Below are 25,312 nucleotides of genomic sequence, written 5' to 3'. Positions count from 1 at the left end.
CGAAGACAAGATCGACAAAGGAAGGGAGAGGAGATCCGGCCTGATCTCTCGACACACGCGGACCCGCCCACAACAGAACCAAGGAATCAATGTGTCCAAAGAGAGGAACGAGGGAGTTAGGATACAATAAGTATCTCCGGAATCTCAAGGTCAGAGAGCAAAGACGCTCGCGAGCAAACCCCGAGAGCCTGCTGAAATTAGTGTCCTGGGGATAATAGTTTCCAGGAGAGTCATTTCCATGTCGCGATCGCCGAATTCCACGTTGTCCCGCTCAATTCGCCTCATCTCCTTTGATGCAATATATGTCATCGTAAAACTCGAGCTTCGAGGACCCCAATAACTTCTGCTAGAGGAGAGGGATATCTGGTAGAAATGTTTCATTTCATTCGTTAGTGACTACGAAAAACAACGTTCGGTGTAATCAATGTCCGTGTTTAGATGATTTTAAAAATAACTAAATAAAGATTAAATGGAATGTAAATGTAAATTCCTTTTAGCACTTTGTCCTGATTATAGATGAATCTCAATGCAATCTCAGTCCCAATGTTTCTTACATGCAGTACTGTCGCAAACGTTTATAACGTAAAAACTAATATTTCGATATTTTACGCAGTGTACATTAAATTATTTGTAAATGTTATTTAGATAATTTTGTAGATATAACGCTTTTATCAATTTAAGAGATGCAGATGAAAATAACATAATTTATATTATATAGATAAATTAGTGCCAGAACTTTATCTAAATTATCATTTATATAAGTTTAGCTGGATAAGAAAAAAACGCCGGAGATATAGTTATTCATAGAAATCGATTCGTTAGCGAAATCGTTTTCTTAAATTTTTTAGAATCGTACAAGGCTACGAGTAAGAATATGTCGCAATCAAGCATAAAAGATTCCTTTACAGACCCACGTTAAATCAAACAAATGGAGATAGAATCACGAGAATTACGAGCGCGTCGAGAAGATACGGTAGTAAATGTTTCGATCATGCTTCCGTTTAATAGGCTCGATCATCTTTCCGAGATACCCGATACATTCTGACAAGTAACAATGCGATAAGAATTTGTGTATTTTAGCTTATGAATCGCCGTCGGAGATCTTATCAGGAATAATTACGAAAGCTCGAGATCGGCGAGGATTTTACTAGCATCATAATTGAGCCATGAAAACGTGACGCAACCGCGTCTTGGTGTCTTGGCATCTGTCTACCCGATGTGTCGCGAGAGAACTTGCGGCAGACTCTGCAGTTCATTGAAATACTTATAGCGCGTCTAGGAGGAATATTCGACCGCGTGCATACGGCGGCGATTCGCTCGCGGGCAGGACACGCGACCGTCACGTTATAAAACGTAGAAACGACGTTGATGGATTTCACGCGGCCTGTGCGTTATGAAGACATTAAGGGGAGACGGAAAGGTGCACGAAATTGCGACGTGAAAATGATCGTTAAATTGCGTCCCGGCAACAACATGCTAACGACGACGATCATCCCGGGCGTGTCCTTTCCGTCACAATGAGAAAAAGAGAGGGGAGATGGAAAGAGAAGACGACAGAGTGATTCGAACTTCGGTTGACTATTATGGTGCCCTAATTCGTACTTGCTTTCGTCGTGATCATCGACTCTACGAATCACCTTTAGTGAAGTATAATTAGCCTCGCTAAAACCAGAAGATACTTACTCGACATAATGCTGAAATTCGTAGGACGCAAGCAACCAGACAGTCAGGTAAGCAAGCAGCCAACCAGGAATGCAGACAAGCGAGCGAGGGAACGACCGAAAAAGTAGATTGCACCTGCTCGTGCAGTCAAAACGCCCGACTTCTTAATCCGACAATAAGCTTTCATGATCTTTTCGCATGATTGTCTCGCTGTTCAGGATTTTTCGCACACGTTATAAATTCCCAAATTAAATTCCCCACTCGCAAGCAAACCGAAAGCAAGGCTTAAAATCTCCATTCGGGCGCAAGTATCAAATCAGATAATAATTTCGTCGACGTTCATAAATTGAATTTTCACAAGTGACGCTTAACGGGTTGATTTGTCCCAATATTAGTATCTTCGCAACAATTTGTAAATTTGTACGACTCAATGTGTTGTATCTTCGCAACAATTTGTAAATTTGTACAACTCAATGTGTTCTTACATGGAAAAAATACTGTTACATAGAAGAAAACTTTTTTATTTAATTAAATGTCATTGTCGTACAAAAGTTGCCATAAATATAAATAGTTCAGTCTATTTATTATTGATTTTAATTGTAAGATTTTTATTTAAAAAATAATATACTATCTTTGAATCAATAACTTATCTATCACACGCTGTCTTAAAAATATACTAAATTGTGAAAATACTTTTCACTATATATGCAATTTGGTGTTATTTTTGTTGATGCAACATCATATTTTATATAATATCCATATCTGAAAGTTATTTTTAAGATGCCTTTGAGTATGTATTGTGTGAAAAGTTATTGATTTAAAAATAAAATATTATTTTTACAATAAGAAATAAAATTAAAATTAATGACAACTAGGGTTGCATTAACTACATATGTTTATAACTGTGGTATCAACGTTTAATTGAATTAGATCATTTTCTTTTGAACCAAGTCTTTAATCAGCGTTTAATTAAACAAATACATTTTTTCATTCAATACTATTTTTCTTTAATGTATGATATTATTAAAACTCGGCCAACTATTTTTGTAATATCCTATATAATTTTTATGCAAAATTTCGATCACCGTTTAGATTACTGTAATTCATAATTATATCTAGTCTCTACACTTATTTCTACTAAAATTACTTAATAAAGATACAAGAGAAACCAATAACGCGAATAAGCTCTTTCGATATATTATAGTTTATGCTAATAATTCTACTTAAATATCATCACGTTCATAATCAATATATATAGTTAAATGAAATCCTTATATAGTCTAATCAATTATATATTTAATAAAAAATTAAATTAAAAATTTGACTTTATAATTAAATTGAAGTTACGAGTTTTGATAATTATGTTCTAGTTAATTCAAGCAGATGAGCAAATAGGATAATAGTGTGTTGCTTGAAAATAAATGTGAGCATAATTTAAATATATATCACGAAAATAATTCATTTACGGCAATATTGGAGATAAAATAAGTTATATATATCACATCAATAAAATGGTACAATCGTATTAACCTTAAAAAATACATTATATTGTTGAATTGTGGCAATTACTTCGTATGATATAACTGACAGCAAATCTAATTAAACAGATTTTACTCATTATATACATAAATATGTATAGTAAACATGCTGTTTAGGAAATCCATTTCCAATGGTTTTGATGTTGAAATATATTATAGAACTCACCCTCCTGAATAACATTCAAGAAGTTGTAGCCGTCGCTCATTGTTTATTAAAAAGTTATTAACAAACAAATTTTGATGAATAGAACATTTAATAGCATTTAACAAGTCTAAAATGTACATTATTGGTAGAGTAAAGGGCTTTACTTTCGCTAAAAATCTAACTTAACATAACTCTACCTTACAGCATTATAACAAATTGATTAAATGACAGTTGATTAAAAAATATACGTATATAAACATAAGCAAGTACACAATATTGTAAATATTATTTACATATATACGCAGAGGAATTCCTGCAAAAAAATTGCATATTATGGTTATGATAACCTGAAACATAGCCGACGTATACGCAAATTGAAAACTTTATTTAATATTGACATTTTGAATAATGGATACACATCGTGTTCAAAATACTACTTTAGTAGGGTGAGGGCTTCGCCCTCACCCTACTAAAAATATACATTTTAGACTTGTTAAATGCGTACAATGTTGATTATGTTCTATTCATCAAAATTCGTTTGTTAATAACTTTTTAATAAACAGTTAGCGGTGGCTAAAACGTCTTAACTGTTACTCAGGAGGGTGAGTTCTATAATATATGTCAACATATCAAGACCATTAAAGATAGATTCCCTAAAGCATATTTATTACATATATTTATTTTATTTATTATAAATTATATTTATTATAAATTTAGTATAAATATATTGTATTTTTATGCTCAATCATATAAGGTATTCAGAAAAAAAATCCAAACTTACATAATAAGTAGTAGTTATTATACTGAATAAAAAATGCTTAGTAAATATAAGTCAAAAGATTGACCTTTCCAGAGTTTATCAATTTTGGTAACGCATGCTTTTTGCGTGTTTCCACACGAGTGATCAAGTGCGATAATTAAATAAATAAGTATCTTACTATATCATTACTTTATTATTGCTTTGTTTATAATAAGAGTTCTCTTTCCATTTGTACTATTGACATTTCCGAATTATAGAATTGCAAACTCTTTCAAAAATTTCTAGTCTTCTTCAAAACTTTGAACAAATAATACAAACAAGCAATACAAATAAACAATAATATTTGTTTCAATAATATAGCTGTTTAATTAAAAAGATTCTAATTAAACTGATGCTGTTAGTATAACAGTATTTTTTTCGTATATACGGTTTCTATTTGCTGCATGCAGATGATTATTGTCGTATCGAATTTAATCTGATAAAATATGATTAACGTTAATATATGATCGAAATATATTATTATCGAATATATTATTCGTGAACTAAGAATTTTATTAAATTAATTTATGAGAATTATCTCTCGTTCTATCCTCAATTCCAAAATCAGATGTATAAGATCTTTATAAAAAAATAAATTAAATCAACTTTTTGAATTAGACGAACAATGGTAACATAAATTTCTTCATCGAATTTAAAATTTATTCAATGTGCGATCGAAGATCGTAGATGGAAGAAACACAATCTTATCTTTAATTACGACGATATTAAGCTCATATTAAGTATCACCGAAGATATATCACCTCATCGAAGTCGAATTTCTAGTGTAATTTAAATAACATTCCAGTCACATCGATCGTAAATCCACGCGGTCGCTTGATTAATGCTCATTATCTTATACAAGATGTCCTAAAAAGAAACGTACTTTCTCTTGACGAACAGTAAAGTAGATGGGAGAATCTTAGTCTTTGAATCATGAATCAACCAAATTTATCGTGAATCTACCCAGAGACATAATTATGTTAAAAAGATATAATAAATTACAAATTAAGAAGCAAGAAAGAGAGAGAGAGAGAGAGAGAGAGAGAGAGAAAGAGAGAGAGAGATAGGCGTGCAATAAAACATCTCTTCGAAGAAAAAGTCCTCTCGAATTATCTCTCAAAGAATCTTACGCGAATCTCAGGACATTCTTTTGCGCGTTCTCAAGATTCATACGCGTCACGGTAAGACGCACTGAAAAAAAATGCAACATCGAGAGAGTGATCGAATCACGGCACCTGCCTAAGCGGTTTACCGGAGCGACAGCGACGGCGGCAGCCGCCGCTGCCGCCGCCGTCGCCGCCGCGAGCAATTTAAGAGCCGCGCGAATTACAGGGTCCGCCATCATTACTCGCGAAGAAAGGAAGCGGCCCTGGCGAGAGATCGCCGTCCGTAAAAGAGGAAAGAGGCAAAGAAGAGGAGGCAGGAAAGAGGCCTCTTATGAAATAATTGCGGATTTCGCTATCTGATCGCGACATAGATGGTCGTATAGAGAAGAGCGCCAATGGAAGAAAGCTATCTGCGTCACGTACGCACCCCGTTCGCGGGGTAGTACGTGATCCCGAAACTTTTGACCCGCGACCTTTGGAAAGGTGCTCCGAAGGCGCCCACGCGACGATAAAACGACGTGCACCGAAAGATAATTTGCGCGATCTCGCCCTCTCTCACGCCGCCTTTTCCCTCCGAATCGAGAAAACGGGTGGCCGCGTGGCCGCACTTATTTTCAGAGAGCGATGAGTTATCGGAACGGAATCTTAATAGATCGATTTTTAAGAAAAGAGAGTCTAACCGCCAGCTAGTCCGGATGTTCTCCTCTCAGTCGATTTGTAGCCGCGCGACGCTTTTATCGATGTAGATCGTATATACATATATACGATATGATACGAGAAAGAAAGAGAGAGAGAGAGAGAGAGAGAGAGAGAGAGAGATTCAGGAGGACCTCTGTGTGATAATATGTTCATATTTACATGCAAAAAAAATAAACCGTACGAATTATAGGTTCTTCTTCACTGTGTGAACTATCTACACCAATTCAAAAAATGTATACTGAAATCCTTTCTTCTTTAGCAAATAATATCTTTATTATTTTTTTTCTGAAGTGCAGCAGTTCATTACATTACTCTTTCCTAATTCTTTTTTGAGTTAACGCAATGGTACAGTTCGATAAGGCAAGTCCAATCGTAGAAAGGTTGCCCATAACTTTCGTGTATTTCAGAATATGTCCATCTAGTCTAATATTACCTAGTCTAATATAATATATCTATCTAGTCTAATATAATAAGGAATTTATTTTCTAATAAGAAAATCTTCTCATTGAGCAAAACAAATGCGTTTTAAAATTCACATAAATAATCTCCCATTTTTTTGTCCACGACCATATACATAAATAAAAGCAGTATAACCTAAGCTAAAGTAATAACATAAAATATTAGAGTAACATAAAGATAAAATAATATAAAAATATAAATAATACACTCACCCGCAAAAAAAGCGGGCCACTAAACTTTAGCATAATTTTATGACATCTTTCAATAGCGATAACTTAGCCAAAAATCATCGTATTGATATGAAACAGGGCCCAAATTAAAGCTTGGATATTTCTTGTCAACAACCAAAAGTTTTGAGTGAATTATAATAAATGTCTTATGAAATGGCGGATATTGAAGATAGACTTAAATCAATGGGGAAAAAATGTGTTTTTTAACTGCTGCACTGCTCAGGGGAATCGGTTCTCTATAACAAAATATATGAAATAATAAAAATATATGAAGTTTAAAGCTCATTTATTTCCTAACAAATCCATATTTTAATTATTTTTCTACGACCTTTTTTGATAAAGTTATATCATTTAAAGAAAAATGTTACAAAATGGGCAACCTTTTCTTATAAAATCTGCAGTTCAGAATAAAAACCATGGTGGAAAACTTTATCAAAAAGGAAATTAACATGTAATTCGATCAAGATACTCCACGTGGTAGTAGATGATTGGATTTAAATTTCGTATAAGTGCGTGCGTGTACATATGCATTCATGTATGTGTCTTGCTCTTAGCGTTACTCATGACCAACGGCGGCGTGGACGTGGCAGGAATCTGATCCCGTGTATGTGTGTGTGTGTGTGTGTGTGTGTTTAATAATGTGTATTACCTCCTTTTGTATTTAGCAATTCTTCTATTCGGTGGAGCATACTGTAAATCAAATTTCTGATTTCTTCGTTTTACATTGTTCCATTTTTTTTTGCAAAGCGTTGAGAAGTGCTGTTAACGTTTGAATATGATATGTTTTCTTACTCTTTGTTTCAGCATGCTGCATAAATGCTCGATAAGATTCATATCCAAACTTATAACATTTTCTTCAAAACGGTATAATTTTATCAAAAAAGGTTGTAGAAAAATAATTAAAATATGGATTTGTCAGGAAATAAATGAGCTTTAAACTTCGTATATTTTTGTACTAGAGAACCGATTCCTCTGAGCAGCGCAACAGTTAAAGAACACATTTTATTTCCCCATTAATTTAAGTCTATCTTCAACATCCGCCATTTTGTAAAACATTTATTATAATTCACTTTTAGGTTTCTAGTTGTTGACAAGAAATGTCCAAAATTTAATTTGAGCCTTGTTTCGTATCAAGATGATGATTTTTGACTGAGTTATCGCTATTGAAAGATGTCATGAAATTTTGCTAAAGTTTACTGGCCCGTCTTTTTTGCGGGTGAGTATATATATATAGATAAAAATAATATAAATATATGCGCTTGTAATATAAATAATATAAATAAGTATAAGCGCGCGCATAATATTTATTTAATATCCATTAATATTTATTTAATTTATATTGTAATATTCATTTTTATCTAAAATTAATGTTTCCAATAGTGGAATTAGAACAACGATAAATATTACGTTTTACAACAACGGGATATGGTTATGACCCCAACATATATTGTCAAAATTATCCCTCGAACAACACTCCAAAAGTTTTAATCGTCACTTATTGTTTACTGTTTATTAATGAATTAGGATAAATTTCCGAAAACTCCTAACGCCCATAATTTGCTATAAATTTAATGTTATAATATTGTTATAAATTTAATGATAAAATCAAAATTCAGATAATAATATTGCTTTTAATATTATACTTACCTTTCTAAATTTATCTATGCACTATGATTATATGTTTATATGATAACAAATGAATATTTGTTCTAACTTAATCTAATTTAGTCTAATTTAGTTAAATAGAGAGAGAGAGAGAGAGAGAGAGAGAGAGAGAGAGAGAAAGAGAAAGAGAGAGAGGAAGAGAGAAAGAAAGAGAAAGGGAGAGAATATCTATTTTTAATTTAAAATATTTACACAAATAAATGGGAGGATAATAGGTAAACTTACAAATATACAATCACAGGATTGACTTACCTGTAAAAGGAGTATAATATTTTCAATAATAACGTTATTTAAATACTTTTGACATTAAATTTCTTTGTCACTGAAAATCCATCTAAGAGTATTTAAGATATTTAAGTATTTAAAATATTTCACCAAAATTCATGACAATGTAAAATGTTAACAGTTTTTGAAGGTTTGTCTAAAAATTATTAATAAAATGAGTTTATTCTTTCATCTTATATATCTTTATACACGGCTGGACATTCTCGAAAAACTCTTGTTGAAGATTTCATTAAAAAATCGTGTACAAAGTTATATGTTATTTAGGCAAAGCCATTCTTTTCACACGTATAGTGTATTGTTTTTATTCTTGTATTTTGCATATAAATTTTTTATAGTCTTCACATACAATTTTCATATTCCGCAAACTTCTTTTGATAATAAATTTGTATTAAACAATGAGTGGCAACTAAAACCTGTTGAATATTACTAAGCATGATGAATTAACAATATGCATATTCAATATCATCGTCCTTTTAGATTAATCTGTTTTTTTTCAGCAATTGCCAAAATATTTTAATCGTCCCTCATTGTTTATTAAAAAGTTATTAACAATAAAATTTACTTGCTGCAATGTAGCAAAAAATCAATGAATAAAATTAAACAATAGTAGAGTAAATTAAACACTTTTTGTTAATCACTTTTTAATGAACAACTTTATTAATCACTTTTTAATGAACAATGCGCGATATCTAAATTTTCTTTAAATGTTGTTTAGTGTTGAGCTTGATAACATAATTATATCAATATTAAAGTCACAATTGAACCTCGTTGCTCTGTTAAACACAATTTTACTAGAACATGTTTTTATCTAAAAAATCGAAAAATTAACAAATGTTTGTAATATTTTCAAATCTTTTTTATTCTTCATTGTTCTCTTTTATATTCTTACTTTTGTTCTTTTTCCTCGCTACAGTAATTTTCACACCGACTTTTATCATAAAAGTTAAATTATATGTGTCGAAATATGAATATATGAATATATAGACGGTATATCTTACAAAAAAGTCTAATTAGCAATAAATAAATATATTTTGTATAATTCCGTTACGTGTATATTTGGCTTTGTACGGTGGCACTGAAATTATAATATTCATAACAAATTGAAAAAAACATTGTTGAAACGATTTGGTACGTAAATGTATTGCAAAATATCATACAGTGTATTTATGGGATACAATAAATATGTGTAAGTAGAATGATGGCGAGTCAAGTTAAAGTATTATAATTTCTCTGTTATATTGAAACTTAATACATATGTTATTTTAATTGATAATATATGTTTGTCAACTTTAGTTAAGTAACAAACTGACCGATTAACCAATTAACCAAGAAACAACTATCAGCTACCAGCGGCTAAGACATCAGAGATATTAACATCAGAAGCATCAGTAGCGTCAGCAGCAACTCCAACTCCCCAACGTTGTGAATTTGCCGTCGCGTGGCTTCCCTTCCTTTCCTTTCTCCGTGAAATTAGCCAGGATTCTTCATGAGAGAAAGGGCAGAATCTGGCCTAACGCCGACGTCACGTTTCTCGCCACGTGCCAGGCACACCGTACCGCGTGCGTTGCGACGGCGATGGCGCTCTCGTTCTCTCTCTGCATATGGAATATAAAATAGCATACATATTTGTTTCACAAACCAAAATATAAACTGTCGAAAGCAACAAGCTATTGTAAATGAAATAGTACAGAGATTGTATATATACAAATAATATAGATGCATAATAAATTGTTACTTCTAATAATTTAGATTGTGTACTTAAATGCGACTTGTACGCACGCATGCGCATAGCTATACAAGATACGTATACATATACGAACGCACGCACACATACATACATAAAATTTAAACTCAAAATGCTTGTTTCTGGTACAAATAAAAGTTTATAATCTAAAAAGAGATTGAAACATACGTCATAAAATATGTAAAATTTGGTAAAATAAAATTTACATGAATAAATAAATTTTATAAAATACAAAAATTAATGAGGAACACTTCCAACTCTTTCTTTATTTGATTTAAACTAAGCATTTTCTAAACTATATAACTTAACTGGAAATGAGTTATGTACATTAAGTAGATTAAATCATTAACGTAGATAAGTAATGACGCTAATGAGCACATAAACCAATTTTTCCATATTCTCTTTATTATTATTTTATTAATGATGTCAGAAATTTCTACTTGAAGATTCTCAAAACAAGTGAGAAGGAAAATAATAAAACTAAAGCAATCGTACACCAAGAAATAATCTGTTTTATTTAAATATAAACTTTAACAAACCAAAAGAATTACTGGTGTTAATAATTATTAATACCAATAATAATAATAAATGTTTATTAATAATTAATACATAATTTCAATATTCTCTAGCATATATTTATTAAAAATGCTAATATATTTCATTACAATACAATGTAATATTTTCTTCATATAATAATTACAATAACAATGGTGACAATAAAGACGATGATGATAATTATGAACAATAATATAAATAAAAAATAAAAAATCATTATATTATTATTTATAAAAAGATTTGTTTGCACTTTCCCCTAAAAAAATTTTATTACAAAATCTTAATAAAACTTCATAAACTCCTTAATAAACATTAATTATTATAAAATAATTCTAAATGATAAATTTCTTAAAATGTTATAATGACACACACACACACACGCACGCACGCATGCATACACACGGGAAACGCATAAAAAAGTTTCTGCATTATACAAAGATAACATTTAAACTTCAAACACTATTATCTTTTTTTTAATATTTTTATTCTTTACATGCTTAGAAATACAATCTCAAGTCAATTTCTCAATTAGTTTAATATTGACAGTAGAAACTACCAAAATAGAAGCCTCGATTTGATTCACAGTAGAAAAAACCGAACACTTATAATAAATATTTAGTCTTGAATTATTTAACATCAATTGAAATTAAAAGTATATTAGAAAGTACTCTAGGAAAATCTCTGTTCTTTCATCTTCAACAACAATAAAATAAACTGCTGAATTAAACTTAGTAAAACAAGCTGCGAGGATGCAACTTGCTTTGGTTGCCCAAAAACAACAACAAATGAAAAAATAATTGAAAAATTGTTACAACGTGCAATAATGAGTGATTGATTGATTGGTTGTTTGGTGATGGCTGATTGGAAAAGATAGCAAATATGACAAACAACTAAAAGGAACATACATTTATACCATTTTATATGAACATTTGGGCATGAAACAAATTATCCGTACGATGAATGTCACGTTCGTTAACCTCTGAACAAAGATGAATTCAAGCACGTTTTAAAAGAGCGTTTACATTTTCAACGCCATAATTTTTTACGTCGTTTCATAATTATTAATGATAAATCGACCATTACACTCCTAACAAAGATAAAACGACGGTTAACATATTGAACTTGCAGCGGCTTTCCGCTATTAGAAAAGGCAAAGAAGGTTTTATCGGCTATAAAAGTTGCAGTAACTGTTCTGTCCTTTTCGGAATTCATATAGAAATAGTTTCATCTATCTTAAGTAAGGAAATGTGATCAACAGAATATTATAGTAAGTTTTGTGCAACGATTGAGCAAAGAAATCGAAGAAAAACGATTATTGGAAAAACGACGACTTGGTACGAAAATTTGTTTTTCTACAAAGATAAGACACTAGATCACACTTCAACAATTGTAATAGTAAAAATTCATGAATTGTGATTCCAATTAATGCCACACGAATCTTTTTTACCAAATCAGTTTACCAAATAGCATTTTCATCTGTTTACAGATCTCAAGAAATAGTTAATAGCATAGATCTTTTAAAAGCCTAAAAAAAATCCTGATATATAAAAAAAATAGTTATATATGTATGTGTTGAAATTAGAGCTCCCAAGTATTTGGATATATAACTACTCGAATAGCGAGATAGCTTCCAATCCCAAATCATTGTTTGGGTTATCTGGATAATTCGATTTAATTGGATCCAAATTCACACCATATAAGAGGAAATTCGGATCCGTATTTAGGTTCGAATTAAATAAAAAAGAAAAAAACAGATAAAATAAAAAAACGGATAAATTTAATAAAAAAATTATCTGAAATAATTAATAATTATCTCAAATTACGTCGTTAAAATACAATTATTATTCATTTATTGCCAATTTAACAGAAGGATCTAAATTGTTATGAACGTGTTCATTTAGTCGATTTTATTGTCAACTTAAATTCGAATTTGGATCCGGATACGAATTCAGTGCTTTAACTGTTCAGGTGTTTTGAAAATTTAGAATCCTTGTATAATTCGAATTTGAAGCTTTGCATTTATCCGTTATCCAAATAATTAGGTACCCGAATAGTATGAGATCTGAATAAATATTGAAATTCTTGGATTATCGTTGAAATAAATACATTGAACTTACGAAAAAGAAATATAATGAGAAATAAAAATATGAGAAATAAAAATAATGAGAAATAAAAAACTAACTAAAAAATCGCATTTTCTTCGTTAGATTGGGAACTTTTCATCCAACTTTCTTACGTATTTTAATTAATGCTAACCTATCATGGACACAGCCTGTAAACTTGCTTCCGTATCCATCGGGGCAACTTTACCGTGATATTGCATGATCGTATTTCACTTCCCAGTCGAAAAGGATCCAGAAAGTTTTCAGTTAGTTGGGAGGAAGCGCTCAAGAAATGTTTTTAGTCCAAATGAATGCTTCCATGCTGTTTTCTTATTGCTCGCTTATGTATTAAATTTCTCGATAGCTTATGGATAATTTCCGTGTTCTGTTACTTATCTTCGCAAGAGACACCTTGAGTGAATTTTTGGACTTTGATTTGCTGCTTTTTATAACTGCTTGAGGAGCCACAAACACTTCTAATGCATGCTCTCAAAGTACTTCGCTGGACGCTCCTAACATGCTCCACAAAAATTCATGTCCTCCTGAATGCTCCAAATGGGCCGTAATAAGCTGCCAGCAAACTAAGCGGCCACTCATGTTAGGCTTGCAATACTTTTCCACGCAATTTACGGAACGCTTGAACGTATGTTTATCAAACGCTCGTTGAGAACTTTAGACTTTGACTGGGTTAAAATTTTTGACCGGGTTGACCGGGTATTATAGAAAAATATATTAGAGTTTACTGAATAATACTTAACATGAAAATACAAAGATTGTCTATCATTTCAATCGCAATTAGTTATCTGTTCTAACGTTCTAACATAAAATTCTAAAAAGGTTTGCAAATTAGTTCTGGCCTCTACTATATCCAGAAACATCGATAGAAAAATAAATTTACGTTACGTACACGATAAGAAAAAAATAAACAGAAATAAAAAAGAAACATTAGAGCATTAGAGACATAACACTTAATCAACACTTACTTAAATCCTAAACATCAGCTTGGAATATTTTTACTATAAAACACATCTGAAAGTATGATAAAATTGATTATCTTGAACGATTTGGTCGAAAATTATCTGGATATTTCGAGACTATCGTGGTCTTTCAATCACAAAATATACACATAATTTATTGACGAAGGATAATAGTTGATGGTCAAAGTACAAAGAATTTATCCCTTTTTTCCCGTACTTGTCCACAGTCAAATTATATCTCTAACCAACGAACAAAATCAAATATTTCGTCGTCTCTTGATATATTTAATGAAGATCTTGTCAGTATTACGCTTGTTCATACAAATTTCCTTAATTAAATCGCACTATTGTGAATGTCAGTGCAGATGTCAGTCCGTTATTATTATAATAGAATATTATTATAATAGAATATCGGAACAAATCGTCGGATCAAACGTGTCAAATCATTTATTATACAAGATGGTCCTAATTTTACGAATAAACGTTTGATGAATTTTATTATATTAAAGAGATAACCGCCTCGAAATTTAGAATCTAATGAAATTTTCACAAATGCTGATTTGTATCTCTAATAATACTCATTAGATTTTATCTCGTTGATGTTTGAAAGTACCTTCTTCTTGTTACTGTTAAAAGAGTTAATATTGTACTAAATCTATATTTAAATTACTACTAATACACATTATATTATTGGACAAAAGTTATAGCTATATTTATTTTTATATAACTCTTTCCATTTCACTTCTTTTAAATAATCTAAAGGCTACCGACATTTCTAACAGTAATAAAAAAGAAATAAATATAATGAATAATTATGAAAAAAGAAGATTTGTCATATTTCCATTAATTATCCATTAATCCTATTATTTATCTACATTAATTATTTAATATTCACTTATGGCATATATTGTATCTAAGCAAGTTATACAATTGATACAATATCTATTGGAATTTAAAAAAAATTAAATACACGTAGAATATATGTATATATTTGGAGATAATCAAGTATTTAATCATATTTTTAGATAAAATTTCCTCAATATAGAGGAAGCAGCAATAAGTAATAATGTATAACACTAAATGTCAATTATATGCAATAGCTTGTACAGAATTGATATCTTGAGATTCTCTTCATAGGTCCTTCCATGAAATGTTTATGATAAAATTAAAATTTCAACTATTACGTATACACATAAATTTGCAAAGCAATAAATTTGTAACATAATATTTATATTTATTTCCGCAAGTCTGTGAATTCATGAATTTAATTAATTTCTCTAAGTTAGAGTATTTAGGAAACCACTAAAAAGAGAAAAAGACAAGAGAAAGAGTGAAAGAAAGAAAGAGAGAGGGGCAGAGAAAGTTAGACTAATTTATATCTATTATTCCGGTGAAGCAGGAATGTTAATATTAGCCGCTAGTGACCGACTACTTAATTGGATCTTAGGCCCTCTTCGACATTCTCTCACCCGGCCACCGTTTCACGCGGCCACCGCGTCAGCTGGAACTGGAAGCTAACCACCTCGCGCGCGAGCACGCGCACCTAATTACCTTTTGAAAAATGATTCATTAGTAGAGAGTGACCGACGAATCAAAACGACGACCCTGACTTTACTAGGGTCGAAAGAGCGGCGCCTTCTGCGAACTCGTATGTTACCATAGTGACGCAGTCGCTCGACGTTGCGTCAGGTTCCTGACGCCGGGGGTTGGGACGGCGGCAGTGGCAGCGGGTTGTGCACACGAGGGATGAGGGCGTACGCGGATGAGAGATAAATGTAATGCGTTGTAACGAGGGGGGAAGCGCGTGAAGAAATAAAGAGAGAGAGATAGAGAAAGAGAGAGAGAGAGAGAGAGAGAGAGAGAGAGAGAGAGAGAGAGGGAAAGAGAGAGGCGAGCGGGGATCCTGCCAAGCGCCAGTCTATTGTGGCGCGGCTAACTGACTCGGCCCAAACAATTTGTCGGCGCGTGCAAGACGGGCACCCTCTCGACACCCTCATCGTGTAGTTGCCGAGAAGCGATCTCTTTCACGGGGTTGTTTGTGAATCCGGTGGGCGGGTAGATGAACAGACGCGCGCGTCGCCGTTGTCGTCGTCGCCGTCGATGTCGCTGTAAGAGAAAAAGAGACGCAACGTCACGTGCGCGCGTGTTATCTGTAATTTGTAAGAGGGGTGAGAAGAGATATATGGGGGCTCGTATCAAGGGTGACCCATCGTCTTTTCTTGCAGTTGATGTTCACAATTAAAAATTCCGCTCAAGATAATTCGACGATAATTTTTCCATCAATCAAATTCTCTTCATAAATAAACACGATGGAAAAGGAAAACAGTGAAAAAACGCGCGATCGCACGCGCTGCTGTTCGTGCTATTAGAATATTGAAATTCGGTGAGATCGTTTAGACCTTGAAGAGATTACGCTTCTAGAAATATCGGAGATCCTTTGTCGCACAAATTAATGCCGTTACGCCGGCGTCGCGGTGCCACGCGTCGGTCACATGCCGAGGGTGACCGAGCCGCTTTAAAAACAGTCACACTCGATTCTTTCGACGAACATCACGGGAAGGGGGAAAGGAGGAAAGGGGGTGATGGAGATCGTCAGTCGAGAAACTCGCGTCTCACCCGAACGCCTCTCCTGCTGAAATCTCTTCGAAAATCAATTAGAATCGTACGCGTGATTTTTTCTCCAAAGTTACGCGACGCGGTTGCAAAAGTCTCGCGACGCGTTCTCTATCGCGCGGACGGTGATAGATGCCTGTCGCAATAAAATCGCCAAATCGCCGACGGGATTGTGCGCGGTCGTTTTAAAATTCCGCTCACGAAAGGAATTTCAAGTTATTGGTATCAGCATAGGAGATTCGGGTATATCAGTTTGGTAACTTTCTCGGGTCAAGATGGACGCCGTGCACCCGCCGGCGCGGCGCAGCCAAAGGGCAGGCGGGTGCACGGACAGATGCGGACTATTGGCAATCGGACATCCGCGCTCAGTCCAATAATACTCCGGCAGCCCGGTCTCGGTCTTTTGTTTCTTTTTACATCCCCCGGAACCGGATGTTCGTCCCGTATATTTTAGCCCCCATCGCGTTTCGTCGCGATTCCATGTAAAACTTTCACGAGCGTCCAATGAGATATGTATTTTGCCGGGCGATAAAAAAAGGAGGAAGCGAAACATGTCGCGCGTCACGCGAATTTAAATCGCACGTATTCGCTCAATGCGAACGCTACGGATCCTTCGAGACTCGACCCGAGTCTCCTCGTCTTCTCGCGCGATGAAAATTTTGCGCTTCGCTGTCGACGTTGCAGGTACGTCCTGAATTCACGGACCCTCGGACTTCATTCCGTGTGTCATGGCTGATCTAGGAATTCCTCTCAGTCCTCGGAATCCTTAGGATTTCTCCAATTCTGAAACAAATACCGAAAATTCAGAACGTTAGACTTTCTAACGCGCCGAGATCTCTCTTCATATCGTAAATCTCAGCAAGAGAATTTACGCGCGCGCACGATGTGAATCTCGAGTTCCCAGTTCTTCGCGGATCTTTCGGGACAGTACGAGATCTCAAAGACTCGGCAATTTCTAAAATTCCACTCCTCTAAATTCGTGAAAAGTGCCGCCGTGCGTGCGAGCTAACGAAAGAAAATGAAAAAAACAGGGAGAACCACATTACTTCTAGAAAGCCGCTATTGACTTTACCGTTGTTTGTCAATAATCGCTATAAAAGCGCAAACGCGCACAAGACGCTTTAAGACGATCCATTGATTATCAACGGATATAGCATAATCAACCGACGCTCTCTTTACCTCTCCCCCTTCCCCAGTTCTCCCTGGCGTCCCGACTGCGCCGAGGCGCGCATCGCGAGGCAAAGAGGACGCGCTCGCGGCAAGGCGAAGGAGCGACGGCGCGGCAAAACGATCGCCGCAATACAATTAGCCTGATTGGAGGGCAATGAAGCTTCGGCACGGCACACCATATCCAAACGTTAATTAGTACGTAACGATTTTGCGTGTGGACAGTGACGCGCGAGGCGTTCCTTGACGCGCGCGCGCGCGTTCCGCCGTGATTACACGTGGCTGTTGAAGGCGGCAAGTGGGGATAGGGGGAGGGTGGTACAGGAAGAGTCGATGAGGAAGAATGCCGCGGGGCGTGGATGACTATGCAACACGGTTGTTATATACACGGTGATCCCCGCTTCCGCGCCGCGCGACCATGACTGTGCTCTTCGCTGCGCGTCCGAGCCGTGGCTGCCACGATCGGCTCGGTGTGCGTGTAATACGAGATGTTTATGCGTCGTGAATGATTCCACGGCGATATCAATGGGCCGCTCTTGAATGCGCCTCCAGACGGCTTACGGAGAGCAGACGCGCCACCCAGTGCGCGCACTACGTTTCCGAAATGCATACACGGACTCGCGGTTTCGCGGTCGTCGACCTTCACGCTTTTCGGCGGCCGCTCCTTCGGGGACCGTCCGATCTCCATGTCTTGAATTTGATTTTGATTCTCTTCCGACGTTGGATCTTTCGTAAGCTCTTCTAAACACGTTAGGCCCATGCCGTGTCTTTACTTTGTATCGAGACGCTGCCTTAGAAATGATATCTGTGCTCGTACGGATCTCGATAATTATGCAGTATAGGAGATGCGCCTTCAATGACTTTGACCTTGACATATGTTGTCAAGGTCATCACCCTGAATAATGTGCAAAAGATTTTAGACGGCGCCTATTTGTTAAAAAGTTATCAACAAAAGAAGCTCAACAAAATGAACGTAATTTGTATTCACCGTTTGTAATAAATAATGACCGCCAATTTAAACTTTTTGAATAGTACTCACAGAACCATCAAAACGAATTATCAATAAATTCGTTTTTATATATATATAATACATAAGTTTTGGCACTTGAATCTTTCGCCTTTTTAAATTGATAAGTCAACTGTATACTAAAATTGTAGATCCCGAAATAATTAGCAAAGGCTCCTACGCAAGGTTTGGCAATTAAATCTTTCGCCTTATTAAATTAATGAGTCTACGATATACTAAAATAATAGATTCTGAAATGAATAGCAAAGACCTATACGCAAAGTTTGCATTTAAATAATTTATTTGTGCCAAACTTTGCGTAGAGATATTTGCTAATCTTCTCAGAAACTGTTATTTTAGTATAACGTAAACTCATTAATTTAGTAAGGCGAAAGATCATATTTATGAAATTTGTTTTGTATTTTCAATAATTATGCAGTTAAGCCTCTTCTTTGCTCACATACGTGTAAAGTTTACCGTATCTAAATGTATACCGTGTCGAAAAATTACGCTCGATTAATGAAACTTTTTTTGTTAATAACTTTTTAATAAACAACGAGCGCCACCTAAAATCTTTTGAGCATTAGTCAATGTGATGACCTTGACAACATAAGGTCAAGGTCAAAGTCATTGAGGGTGTGTTCTCTATACTGCATAATTATTTGATTTTCTTCCGACGCTCGTCTAAACACGTCGGGACCGTATCGTGTCTTCATTTTGTATAGAGACGTTGTCTTAGAAATGATATCTGTGCTTGTACAGATCTTCCGTAAAAACGAGACGCAAGGAGGGATTTCCGCTTCGCGGGCAAAACCGATGCGGCGCGTGCGAAAGGCTCGGGGGAATCGCGCCGACCGCGAATCCAATCAACGATCGTCGCCGATCGGAAACGGACCGTTACGGGCGAGCGAGACGACGATTCCGATTCCGACGCTGTTCCCTCGCGTTCCGCATTGTCACGCGAACGTGCGAGAGAGTTTACCGCTGCGTTCTGCGAGTGCAAATACTTATACGCGATTCGGCACGACGCGACGCAGCACGGTGCGGCGGTTACCGGGCCGCTTATTATTTCGGCCGTTAAGAAAATAAACAGAAGGCAGAGAGGAAAACACGCGAGCGGCCGGCGAGCCGGCCAACAGCGGAAATTATAGGCGGCCCCGACCAAATGGCTTGAAAAATGCTCGACCACAAATCAAGGTGCCGCTCTCACTCCGGTGTGGGAGCCATCTGTCCGTTCGTCGCGGTTCTCCTCAACGAGCAGCCCTTAAACGCGCACACGCCTTGCGTATATATGTGCACATTTTTTCCTAATGTTCCAGGAGCGGCGGATAAGGAAGCGTCTCTTTGTGGTCTACTGCCATGCCTAATGATTCACTGCGAACGATCGATCGTATATACGATCGACAGGTCGAATTTATTCATTCAACAGATATTCAACGCAAGAATCTTCTAAAATTATAAAGATGTTGAAAAGAAAAGAAAATCTGAAAAACTCAGAAATTCTGAAAAACCGATCAATCAATTTGATATTAATTTCCGCTCGATTTGTAAATATGTCGATACAGTCATTATTCTTCATAGTAATTAAAAGTAGCGTAGTAATGACGATATATAAATAAATAAAAGTTCCACTTACGAAATGATTCAAATAAAGAGCGTTACCTAACGTCGTAGTGACATGCCGGCGAAAAGTATCAGTATTGCGTATGTAAGGAAGGAGGCGACTTTATATAAGAAATATTCGCGCATGTAAGGCTATATTATGCCGAAGCAACAACCATGCCGTGCAGTTCTCGCGATTACGTTAATGAACAGCCAGGAAGTGCGACGCGATACGATATGATGCTGCAATTATGTAATCAGTCGCTCAAGTTACACGCATCCGCAGCATTCTATAGCTTGGATGATGGAAACGTCAAATATCCCGGCGACGGTTTCGCGAGAGCTCTTGACTTCTGATTGTGCGACCTCATTTTCGTGTCACGATATAAATGTCAGCGAGCGACGCGCGCAACCCTTTCTTCCTGTCACGACGGCGCGGCGGCATTGTGAGCGAGCCGCGAGGGCGCTCGCGCACGAGCGCACGGCCGCGCGAGTCAATTTATACGTGGGATAGGAGAGATCAGATCTGATTGTGGCTCGATGACTATGGCCCTGTGCTTTGCATACACATATTTATCGCAAGAGACACAGTGGAAACGAAATCTCAAAATGCTCCATTTAAAACGTAGATACTTTTCTCTGAGTTTCATTAAAATTGTAAAATTATTAAAGTTACAAAACAGAACAATAGTAGACTTGAAAGCAAACGAATATATTTTAGAATATCTCAAAATTTCGTATTATTATTCTCCGACATGTAAATAAATCAAATTAGTGACATATTATTAGTTAAAATGAAGTTTCCTGCAAGTATATAATATACCATCCCATATATATATATATATATACACAACAAAAGGTATTTTCATTCAAAAAAGGGTTGAAATTGAAAATATGAGCAGACAAACTAAAGACAATACTTAAAATTAGCTCAGCATCTTGCATTACTATGCAGAATGTTTCATAAAATGTAGGAATAATTTCAAAAATGAATTCAAGGCACAAAAATAATACAAAAGTTTATACATATAAACATTTATCTGATCTTATGTCCGGAGATTTGTGAAGAGTATTCAACTCTCAACGTAATCATTTTGAGCACTTTAATGACAGAAATATTTGAAGACGCTATACTAGCCTTAGTTTGTAAGGAGAATTAATGAAAACATTTGTAACTCGGAAAAAAGCTCAGATAAGACAAATGTTTCTATCAACATTTTGTGTTAGTTCTGTGTCCTGAATTTATTTCTAAAATTATGTCCATATGTTATGAAACATTCTGTACATTTTTCGTTTGTAATACATTCATCTCTCAGAGGTTGCGTGATTTAATAAACTTGTTTTTATATATTCAGATATTTAAATATATTCATATTTTATATATGCAGAATTTTTATTATATATTTAACGATATATATATAAGTGTATATATATGGAAACACAATTGCAGCGTTTATTCAATTATTTTTAAGATAAACACAGACTAATATAATAGCTTCTTTAATATACAAAGTTATACTACTTTAGAACATTCTATAAAAAATATATTATGCATGTTGAAAAGACATAACATTATATATTAAGACTATCATGCCGGTTTGTTATAACATATAGTTTACCACATTTCCAAAAGGTTTTAGCCTAACCAAATCTAAACTAATTATAAATTTTAAAAATTGATATTAATGTAAATAAAAAACGGAAATCATTGTATTCTATCTATCGAAAATATATCTTCTCTTTTTCAGGAGAAAATAGTATTTTTTTATTACAATATATCACTTGTTATTATACTTACAAAATAGTTTTAACAACATTTTTATAAAAAGGTTATTACAGAAGAGTTTTATGCAGATTTGAAAATCTTTTGAAAATGCTAGAGAGAGGTCATATATGTGTTTTATATTATTATTTAATACATGGTCTTCTTATATTTTAAGTTGCTAGTTAACTTTGACTCAGTACCAGTGCAAGATGGCTACGTTTAACATATTCATGTTTAAGTTATTACAGAAGTTTAGATATTTCAGTTATTATAGAAAATAATATACAGTTTCCATTTATAAAGTTTACATTGACATTTTATATTTGCGATTTACAGTTTACTTTTATCACAGCTGACATAAAGGCATAGAGAAAAGTGTTGTATTTACTATTTTTGTACAATTAATCGATTAGTTATCTGAAAACTTGTAACTTCAAAATTCTGAAAAGTATAGTTATCTTATTTCGGTCTTCTTTATTCTTGTCCTCTGACAGGAAATCATCATTTTCCGAGCGTGTACTAGATCGACCGGCCGTGTGCACATCGGCAGCTGCGCGCCTCGTAACGTTCACTTTACTCCGCACGATGCACTTTTCCACGCCTGCCTTCACGTGACCACGTCGCCGTGTCCTCATCCTCGTCGTCATCATAGTCGCCGGTGAAGTATTAAAAATATGACGCGCGCGTGCGCGTCGAATTTACCGCAGGGAAAAACAAGCAGCTCCTTTGGAAATTTACCCTCCATTTGCTCGTCCGGTAAAAACCTTCTGAGACAAATTTGTCTAGAAAAAAAGGAAGAGAAGCCAAAGACTTTCTTTTGAAAACTGAGTCACGATTAAATTTATTTGATTTCGCGATTTATTAAAAAAATGTGACTCATTATATGCGTTAGTTGAGTCCGTTGAGAAATGAACAATTCATTCGCACATTTTGTACTTCTTCACTTGCTTGTCCGGCAAAAACCGGGACCCAAATTTGTCGAGGAAAAAGGGGAAGAAAAAAAGTCGTTGGCTCTCCACTGAAAATCGTGCCTCGGTTATATTTAATTAACCCCTCTGCTTTGCCGATTCACAAGAGCCCTCGCGATCGTGTTACAGATATTTCTGCGATTTCAATCGAAATGGAATGAAGAAAAGTGGCGGTGTCACTGGGGGTAATTTAACTTTCATCAGTCGCGCGTGGAACACCCTAACGTAATCCGAGAACGTGTTCACGCGACTCGAACGTGCTTAATCACTTAGATCGTAGCACTTTTCCGGGGAACGATCTCGGCCAAGTGGAGTCAAGTGTCATCGAATCTTCGATGTTACCCTCGTCCCGCCGGCCCAAAGCTTCATGTCATTTGACAACACCGATCAGCCGCCACGTGTTCTTGGCTCGCGATGCTAGATTACAAGTGTAGTGAGCTTGTGACCAGTCATCGGTCTTAGGGCGCGATTTGATGGAAGCGAAGGATTCATTAGATGATGAAGTACGTAACGTAACTATATACGTACATCTAAAGCAGTCGGCAATGACTCAGAAACGTCAGTCGTAATCATTTCGCTTTGTCGTATTGACTCGCAGCCAGTTGCAGCATCGTTTCAAGGAAATTGAGATCTCTCAATTTCCTTCGCTAAAGAAACGAATATTCTAAACAGATCTCGTTCTTCCGTTAATCTCACGGTTGCGTACACTTTTTACATGCGCCATAAATCTCGACGAATTGGATTCATTTCGAGAGACCGGAAAGATAGGGTGGCCCACGTAAAGTGTGACAACCCAAAAACTCTATAAATATTTGTCGTATCGAAGAATTGCTCATGACAAAGTTTTACCCAAAAAATGTATTCTATTTATAAAGTGATTTTTCTTATAGTCTCATAGTTCCCATAGTCTTAGGTTTCTAAGCGAAACTTTTATAGGAAAAGGATTCCTTTTCTGATAAAGCGATTAAAGTGAACCATTCATCTAAAATTTATTAAATATCATTTTAACCGTTTTCCTTTCATTTCAAGAAGTTTATTTTCTCTTATATCAATTAATTTTCCTCTTATATAAAGAGGAATAGTTTGATTTGAATGTCGGCTTCTTTTGTTCAGTCATGCTCTACCTTCAGAAATGAATGAGAAAATAATCATATACTCATAGATTAGAATATTTGGAACGCTTTTTAAAAATGTATGTATGGTATGTGTATTGCTGTTACATATAACGAAGATAATTTATCCATATTTGGTCAAATACAGTTTATAATCTATTGCAAGGAGTTGAATGATGTATTCTTTCTTTTAACTATGTTTCATACAATTGATTATGATGAACATCTTTGTAGCTGTAAAGTTCATAACAAAACTGATTGGAAATTTATTTGTTATAATGATCTTATTTCATTCGCGCCTATTTATTGTAGAACTAGAGCCAGAAGTACATCTATATATATATATATAAATATATATATTATTTTTCGCTATACATTATAATAATTTTTTTCAAATTAACTAGTATAACCAGCAAGAATAAAGTACAGTAAAAATAAATAATAATCCTTTTAAAAAAAGATTAAATAATCTATATACAAAAGGAAATTTGTATTAAAATCAATAAGTATTATACATATAACATATAATCCCTCTAACTTTACGAATAATATGTTTATAATATTTTCCTCTTAATCTTAGAGGAATCCTCTTGAGGCTATATATAAAAATAAAGTCTTCTAAAACTTAAATGATTCCGCTTGTTCTGAAATTACTTTTTTTTGGTATTAATGTATTCGAGAGATCTTTCTAACTATATAAACAAAAGTCCGCTCGAGCTCTTTTGAAGAGGAGTGGGCGGTAACTTCGTAATTTCAAATAGGACCTATAAAATGTTATACGATTTGGATTCTATGGGAAGAAACAAGTAAACTTCATATAGAACATCTCTTTAAAAAATATTTCTATCAAAAGTTATTGACAATTAAATTTTATAGTAAAGTGCATTCAAACTAAATTGATTATGTTAAAACCATAAATTAAATAAAATACTTCATAGTTTCTCATACTTTTTACTTTATTAAATGTTTGAACTGTTGACCACTCATGTTTAAATATTTATTAATTCTTCCTATAAAATTTTGTCTAACTTTAAACAATATCTCTGGGGTAACGCAAGCTTCACTCATTCTTCGTTTTAAATCTTCTTTTGTCATAGGTAGTTGAAATATAAC

This window comes from Harpegnathos saltator, unplaced genomic scaffold (genome assembly GCF_003227715.2).
Source record: "Harpegnathos saltator strain DR-91 unplaced genomic scaffold, Hsal_v8.6 scaffold483, whole genome shotgun sequence".
NCBI classification, from domain to species: domain Eukaryota; kingdom Metazoa; phylum Arthropoda; class Insecta; order Hymenoptera; family Formicidae; genus Harpegnathos; species Harpegnathos saltator.
Note: the sequence above shows the minus strand (reverse complement) of the source record.